The sequence below is a fragment of the Tamandua tetradactyla genome, chromosome 6, assembly GCF_023851605.1.
Source record: "Tamandua tetradactyla isolate mTamTet1 chromosome 6, mTamTet1.pri, whole genome shotgun sequence".
Taxonomy (NCBI): domain Eukaryota; kingdom Metazoa; phylum Chordata; class Mammalia; order Pilosa; family Myrmecophagidae; genus Tamandua; species Tamandua tetradactyla.
In genome coordinates, this window is record NC_135332.1 from 145,676,915 (window position 1) to 145,685,891 (window position 8,977).

The 8,977-nt window shown below is 41.2% G+C and overlaps 1 pseudogene; it reads right to left on the reverse strand.

The window, feature by feature from the left end:
* Positions 1-4,805: 4,805 nt before the first annotated feature.
* LOC143686852 (protein Red pseudogene) lies at positions 4,806-6,737 on the reverse strand (annotated as a pseudogene).
* Positions 6,738-8,977: the final 2,240 nt, after the last annotated feature.

The following is an 8,977-nucleotide window of genomic DNA, read 5'->3' on the forward strand; positions in this document are numbered from 1 at the left end:
AAAAACCTAAAGAAAACAACAACAACAAAAGCATTCTTGTGAAAGTCTTCGAGGGGTCTGTAGTGCAGATGAGTTTGAGGACGTCTGTTACGTTACCCAGTGACTGTTTTGTGAGGTCTGGGAGGTGTAGGACTAGAAACGCTCGTGTTCTCCTGAGGAGCTGGTTGGTATAGGACCCTGTGAACTAACTCAGAGGTCACACGTGTAAAGGCCTATGGGACAATGCAGGTGACAGATGAGAGTGGATGGGTGGGCCACTAGAAAGCACAAGCACTGTTTGGTGGGCACAGCTAATTTTAACCGGTTGCTGTCAGGTGGGAAAGCAGGCCCAGTGTTGCTAGATCTTCTAAATTTTTAAAAAGAAGAAGCTAGAAATACAGATTCGGAAAAAAGTATGAATTATTGCAAATTTTTAAGATTGGCAGATAATCAACTGAAAAGCAAACAATACTGCCAAGGCCCAAACAAAGCATATCATATCTGGGAGGTCACATTTCACCCACAGCCACACATTCAACACCTAGCCACCCATCAGATTTTTCTGTTGTTTGCAGCCCAAAGCATCCTAACTGACACAAAAAGAAAAGTCCTGGGTCACTAACTGTGTGCACCTTGCACTATTTACCTATCAGAGGAGGCAGGCTGGCAGACTCTGGAGAGCCGTTAGAGTAAGCAAGCTGGACAGAACATGCTGCTCGTTTGTTGGTGTGGCCAGGTGAGTGGCAAGGGGTCCCAGGCACGTTTCTGTATGGCAGTCATTGGGTGACTCATCTCCAGTGACCATGGTAAATACGAACAGAAGGAACTAGAGGTCTATTTAGGGACAGTCTCACAAGTTCTAGAGATTGAAGTTGAAGGGAGTGATTGCTGAAAAGGGTCAGGTAAATACATTTTTTTTTCTCACAATCTGTTAGAATTCATAAACTGTCAGGATTGTGCCTGATTCTTATTTTTTCTTGTTTCAAAAAGCTTTGCCATGTTTGGCACTTACTCCTTGTTAAACTAGGAAGTGTGATTTGTAACACCTCGCAGAGGCCCTGGGGCCCAGACAGGACCAGCGTGAAGCAAAGCTGTGACACAGGCCACCCTCCCACTGCAGCCCTGCACCTAGACATGACACCCTCTGGTATGGAGTCCTCTTCCCTAATTCTAGTTTTCTTCCAACTTTCTCCATTTCCTGACCCCATCAAAAAATTGCTCATAATGCTGATGATAGTAATAGTAGTAATATTCGCTAACCTGTAGTAGTAATATTAGCTAACTCTTACTGAGTACTTGCTTGGAAGGTGTTGGACACTGTTCTAAATGTTTTACATATTGTTTTAACACATTTAACTCTTATGGCAAACCTATGAGGTAGATACTGAGGCTAAAGTCACGTAGCTGGTAGGTCTGGTTCCAGGGCTTGTGCCAGATGGCTGTGCCGCTGTCCTAGCAAGAGTTCATCATGCTCACTTCTGGGCATGGGATGAGGGGACTGGAGAACTTTTTCATCTTGCACATGCATTACTTTTTTTGCTGGGTTGAAAATATTAGACATTACAGCCAGCAACTACTCTTGGGAGTCTGTGCTTATATATTCTAAGACTATATACCTTAAAATCAGATGTGCTAGCCCTCATAAAAGCCCAGTGCGTACCTTCAAACCCAGAGACTCCCTACTGTTAAGATCCTGGAAGAAGGAAGATAAAGGATATATTTACTGTAACAGTTTGGGAGCCTCCATGTGGTCTCTAGACAACCTCAGCTAGAATGCCCCTAGCTTGGAGAGTGGTGGTGAATTGGGAATTAGTCAGGAAAAGACACATGGAAGATGAGTTTGGGCAGAGGTTTATCTTGGTTTTTAGATTGCAGGGTTCATGGCCCGAGAATCAGGGACTACTAAATTTTTTTAGGGGTTATCCAATTTTAATGGAACTAGAGAATTATACAATTTTAGGGCAGGGCAAGATGGTGGCTTAGTGAGGTGTGGAATTCAGTTTGTTCTCCAGAGCAGCTAGTAAATAGCCAGGAACAATACAGAACAACTGCTAGGGCCACATTAGTGACCAGACACAGCATACCCCAGTCTGGATCAAGTGGAACGATCGAGATCCCACACAGAACTGTAAGTCCCAAAGCTGGGGAGGTCCTGCAGGCTGGATCCCCAAAGGGAAAGGAAACAGACTTTACTAGTAGCAAGGGATTAGCTCAACCAAGCTCCAATTGCAGAATTAATTAACAAGGTCTGACTATTGAAAACAGGCCCATGGTACAGATAAACTTGGAATAAACACTAAAGGAACTAGGAGTTTTTGCCTCTCTTAGAAGGGTCAGGGGTGATGGGAAACAAAATAAAAAAACAGAGGCTTTTTGAGTTGGACAGCCCAAAAACTGGAAAAGGGCGGTACTCTAAGTAAAGGGGGCACTTAAAGCCTGGAGATACATAGAGCCATGTACCAACTCAAGCTCTGAAAAGGCTTTTTTGCTTTTTTTTTTTTTTTAACTCCTTAAACAGCTCATTAGATAGAACTGGAAGCTCTCTCAGGCTCCAGCACTGCCCCAGGCAAAGGCAGAATTAAGATTGTCTAAGAGACAAAGTAACTAGTCAGATGAAAAGGGTTAATTCCTTAAAGGGTGTATCTTCCACAAGAAAATGAGGGGAGGGGGGCACCCAGCTCAAGTGGAATCCCTCCTTCAAGGAATTCAGGTCCCAGAGGCTAGAAAACAGAAGCAATCAAAGCCATCCTACTACCTCACCTCTGTCTCAACCACACTCCTGGCAGGGAGAGTCTGCTGAAATGAAAGGCACTGCATTACCTTAAATTGGTGGGAAGCCACAGGCAGACAAGCACCACATGCTAGGCAGGACAGAAAATCCACAGAGACTAGAGGCTTCATAGAAAAGTCTTGACAACCTGCTAGAAAACAGGTTTCTCAGGGAAAACTGAAACTGGCCAGTTTTTCCTCCTGAGAAGTGAGCCTATCTGACCTGGGAACATCTGGCTGGGGTCTATAATATCTGAGGAGACCCTCCTCAAAAAAGTAAAACAATAAAAAAAGCTCCATATAGGCAGGGCAAGAAACAGAAATACAAGAACTGAAACTTCTGATCAGTTAAACAGAAACTATGCTAGAGGTCAAGAATAAGTTGAACTGAATGTCAAGAACAGATAGAGAACAAAGCCATCCAACAAGAAAACCCTAGGTAAAAGAGTGAACCTCCAGAATAAATTAATTAAGGAAATCAAATGCCTAGATGCCAGTAAAAAATAATGAGCCATACTAGGAAAATTGAAGATATGGCCCAGTCAAAGGAACAAACCAACACTTCAAATGAGATACAGGAATGGAAGCAACTAATTCAGTATGTTCAAAAAGAAGACATTGGGTGAACAAAAAGAACTGAAAAGTTTGAAAAAAACAAAAACAAATCACAGAGGGTGGGCAATGGTGGTGCAGAAGCAGAGTTCTCACCTGCCATGACAGAGATCCAGGTTTAATTCTTGGTGCCTGTCAATGCAAAAAACAAACAAACAAACAAAAACCCCACAGAACTTATGGTAATGAAAAACACAATAGAAGATGGGGAAAAAAAAACAATGGAAACCTACAACAATAGATTTGAAGAGGCAGAAGAAAGGATTAGTGAACTAGAGGACTGGACAGCTGAAATCCCACACACAAAAGAAAATATAGAGAAAAGAATAGAAAAATATGAGCAAGGTCTCAGGGAATTGAATGACAACATGAAGTACAAATGAATATATGTGTGGGTGTCCCAGAAGGAGAAGAGAAGGGAGAAGGAAGAGAAAGACTAACAGAGGAAATAATCACTGAAAATTTCCCATCTCTTATGAAAGACATAAAATTACAGATCCAAGAAGTTCAGCATACCCCAAACAGAATAGATTCAAATAGGCATACTCCAAGATACTTACTAATTAGATTGTCAAATATCAAAGACAGAGAGAATTTTGAAAGCAGCAAGAGAAAAGCCATTCTTCACATACAAGGGAAGTTCAATAAGACTATGGGTGGATTTCTCAGCAGAAACCATGAAGGTGAGGAGGCAGTATTATCTTTCTGAAGAGATTTAGACACCAAAAGAGAAAAACTGCCAACCAAGAATTCTATACCCAGCAAAATTGTCCTTCAGAAATGAGGGAGATATGAAAATATTTTCAATCACTGAGAGAATTTGTGACTAAGAGACTGGCTCTACAAGAAATACTAAAGGGACCACTACAGGCAGATAGGAAAAGACAGGAGAGAGGGCTGGAGAAGAGTGTAGAAATGAAGACTATCAGTAAAGATAAAAAGAGAAAAAAATTAGATATGACATATAAAATCCAAAAGACAAAATGGTAGAAGAAAATACTGCCTTTACAGTAATAACATTAAATATCAATGGATTAAACTCCCCAATCAAAAGACATAAACTGGCAGAATAGATTGAAAAAACAGGACCCATCCATATGCTGTCTACAGAAGACTCATTTTTGACCCAAGGACAAAAATAGATTGGAAGTGAAAGGTTGGGAAAAAATATTTCATGCAAACCACAATCAGAAAAGTGCAGGAGTAGCTAGCTATACTAATATCCAACAAAGTAGACTTCAAATATAAAGCAATTAAAAGAGACAAAGAAAGACACTATGTATTAATAAAAGGAACAATTCAACAAGAAGACATTATCATGCATATTTATTATACAATTTTATACACTTTCACAAAAATACCTTGCAGCTTTTCTAGAGATTATAGAGAAAACCCAGTGAGGAGCACATCCTTGTGGAGATTCTTCTTGGCATTGGAATTGGAGATTAATATTTTGGTCTTTTGATTTCAACCCCATCGACTTCCATCTTCTTTTTCTCAATGATTGCACTAATCTTCCACTGGCAATTAAGCTCAGCCTTGTCAATGGTTTCTTTGAAATGCCTGACTTTCCGCCCTTCAGATACCTTGATGCCATACTGGAATGCAGCCTTCAGCAAAGGCTCCTTGTTGTTCACATACTTATTCATATACTGTATTCCTCAGGGTATCAAAGTCCCAGCAGCCTAAGGGGCCTTTTTTGTTACTCTGGTCCATTTTGTTATAATCAACCACTCAATCACTGTCCACAGCCATGTCATCCACCATGGCTGGGCAGCACTCTGCATAACTGTTGGACATGCCAAAGAAGTTTCCTAGCTGCTTCTTGTCTTCAGGCTTCTTCAGTGATGCAGTGCCTTCTCAGCCAGAAGACCCAGCAAACTTCTCATTGATGGACTTGATCAACTCTTTGGCAGATCCAGGTCCTTTGTCAACATCCATGGGCTCATTGTCCACTTTGGACTTCTCGAAATAGCTGTGCCTCTTCTCCTCTCTCTCCAAGTCCAACTCCTGATCTCATTCTTGGTCCTGCTCTCTGTCATGATCTCTGTCTCATTCCTTATCATACTTCTGTTCCTGATATCTCTCTCGCTCCTTGTCCTGAGGTGTTAGTTGTGGAGTGCACATAATCTCCAATGTTTTCAAAAATGTTCATGTTGGCCTCAGGAGGTTTCTTCTCTCCCAACTTCCCTTTATCTTCCTTCTTGAGCTTCTTGTTGCAGGTACCCTGCCTCAGGTAGGAAAGGGTCTGGGTGAGCTTGCTGATGACAATGTCAATTTGTGTTCAGTGTGGTCTGGGCCTCCATGGTGGGGGCAGTCAGCCTTGCTGTGAATAAGAGTGGTAGGGATGTCCGTGTCAGCATACTCATCACCTAAGTCCTCCACATAGGCCATGCCTCCTGGCAGGAGCAGCTCATTGCACTCATATACTTTGCTCTTGAAGAGCATGGGATAAACATTATGACCCAGGTGTGTTTTATATTTGATCTCATTCTCAGGATTTTCATATTTCTTGGTTTCCTTTTGGGGCTTTTCCATCAGTTCTTCCTCTTTCTCTTTGCTGGCAATCTCAGCTTGTACCTTTTGAGGTAGACCAAAATCCAAGCCTTTCACCAAATGGGTATGTTCCATATCACCACACAAGAATTTGTACTCCTATTATACAAATGTTCTAAAAAATATACAACTATATGATGATATTGTTAGTAATTGACTGTACACCATGTATGGAATGCTTTCATCTTAAGAATGTTTGGTTTGTATGTTGTTTTGCTAATAAAAATATTAAAAAATAATAATAATTTGAACTCCTGGATCAACCATCTTCTCTCCTTTAATGCTGATTTGTCCACCTTGACAGTGGGGTCCACAGCTCTGTAGTTAGCAGTGGTACTGATCAGCTCAGTTTCCTCATAGTCTTTGTTCACCCCATCTCTCCATTCCTGGTACTTCTCTGTTAGCTCCATACTCTCTCAATTTCTTGTTGGCATAGCTTGGCATAATAACTTTTTTTTTTCCTCCTTCATGCAACTGAGTCTTCATCCTCATTGTACTACCTTGGCATCTTATGGTGACATGACTTAGAGGAGGGTGCAGATGTGGGTGCCACCCATGGCGTCATGAGGATCTTCCTCAAGTCTTCACTGAAGAGTTTTGATTGGTGGAAAATTGAGGATTGTCCACATCGTGACCATCTGGGGCCAAAGGGTTGGAGAATGGTTCACTATCTAGCTCTCGGTATCTTGTCTGCAATCTTCCAACCCTAGCATGGACTGAGGGTCTAACAACAAGCCAGCAACTATAGTTTTTTCCCACAGTACTGACAAGTTTTTAACAAAGTGATCGTCTGATTTTCTTAGTTAGTTGTCTTACTTCATTTTGAGGTAATTGGATACATATGTTCTAGTTACTTTGGCTGTATAACAATTGCTCCCCAAACTTTGTGGCATAGTACAACCATTTATTATGTTCATGGATTCTGTGGGTCAGGAATTTGGCCAGGGAAGAGTGAGGATAGCTCATCTCTGTTTTACAATGTCTAGGGCCACAGTTGGAAGCCTTGAAGGCTGGGGGCTGAGTTCTTCATTCTTATGGCTGGGGGTTGATGCTGGCTGTTGTCTGAGAGCTTCAGTTCATTTCTCTGTGGGCTCTCCAGGTGGCGTCTCCACTGGGCCTAGTTTGGGTTTCCTCGCTGCATGGTGGCTGGATTCCAAGGGTGAGGAGAGAGAGAAGAAAGAGAGAGAAACAGAAGCATAAGCACCCAGTGGAAGCTGTAACTTTTTTTATGACCCAGCTATGGGAGTCCACTGGCGGTGAGAACAGTCATAGACTCTTGGCCAGACTCAAGGGGCGGGAAAACAGACCCTACCTCTCAGTTGGCAGAGTGTCCATCCATTGTAAAAAGAATATTTGGGATGGGATATTTACCTCCATTTTTGGAAAACACAATCTACCACCTCATTTGATGGTGACAGCAGTGGCAGGATGAGCTTTAGCTATCCTCCCTACATTTATCAAATTAGTTTGAAATATTCCTAATACTAATTTTACAGCTACCCATTCTATGTCCATTCCATCAGAGCCTTGTTCTTATCCAATTAAATTGAGAAACTCATCTCTGCTAATAGATGTTAATGGGTTACCCATCCAATGGACCTAATATAGTTACTAGGAATCTGCTTTCTGGAGGCATGATTACTTAGCCCAAAAGTGACTTAATAACAGCCCTACAAGAAGGCTATGGGCACAGATGGATCTTTTTTGTTGCTACCTCAGTCACACTGCATAAGTAGCTACCTGCCTGCCCAAATGCAAACTAGGATCTGTGTGGTAGTTCATTTAATGCAAGATTGCTAAGGGTAGGTATCCACTGCAATATGAGCTTATAGGAGTCTTTTATTTTCTGGATCAAAATTTCCCTTTTTACCTGTACTATATGTCAATGTTAAAAAATAATTATATTTATGTATATTAGACTATACTGAAAACTGTTGAATTGTACACTTTAAATGGGGAAGTGTATGGTATGTGGATTAACTCTCAAAAAACTATACAAAATAATTACATATGAGTGATGAAACTAAGGGTGATTTCTGTTCTCTACTTTTTTCTATGTTCTAATTTTTTATGAGTACATATTTTATAATGAAAGTAAAGATTATTTTTTAAATTTTCATCAGTAAGGGATGGGAAAGAGGAGACCTAGGCTCCAGCCCTCTCTGTCACTGTCAGCTTCTGACACCTGAAAAGACCCTAGACATCTCTGTGACCTTGTTTCCACCAAGGTCAGTGGTGACCTCACTTCTCCCTCCTCCAGTCTCACAGGATTACCATGATGATGTGACAAATGAGCAGGTGTAAAGCAATTTAGAAAACTCAGAGGCATGAAGCAAGAGATAAGCTTTATCATTTATTCATCCTTTGTTCCCTTAAATAAAGTAGACTTCTGAGAAAAAACAAAGCAAAGTGAGGCCAAATCATTTCCTTCTTTACCTTAACATGCAGGGACATTGCTAAATCTGGGGCTCAATTATAAGATTCATGACATGTTTTGAAATCATACAAAGCTCCTGAAGTCATATATTTACAAGCTAATAAATAATGTATCCAAAGAATTCTGCACATCCAGAAAGGTCACCATTTGTACATCATCTGTCTAACACGAGAAGTTCAGAAGTTTATTTTGGGGACCTATGACTTGGAATAACAGCTGCAAAAAGAAATGGAAAATAAAGACATGCTTAATCTACCTTGTAAATATTCATTTAAAGCCCAACTTCCATAAAATTTGATTGGTTTTTATAGGGGAAATCTAGCAAGATGGGGACTTCAAGATTGGGAAAGCAGAAGAATCTGAAATTCAGAATTGCTGGATATACACAAGAAGCATCTGTTAAGAACTGAGGGCATGTGTAGCCTAGCGTGGGTGTCACTCAGCTGTGACCTTGTGTCCCAAAGCCCTGCCCGCAGGTCTCTACCGCTGAGGAGGTCAATGATGCTACAAAGTCTCAGGCCCACTCTGACCATCTCCTCCTCAGATCCCAGAGCAATCCTGATTCAGGCCCCAAGCATTTATGCAGAAGTCCTGCTTCTTCATCCCCAATCTGAGAATGACCCC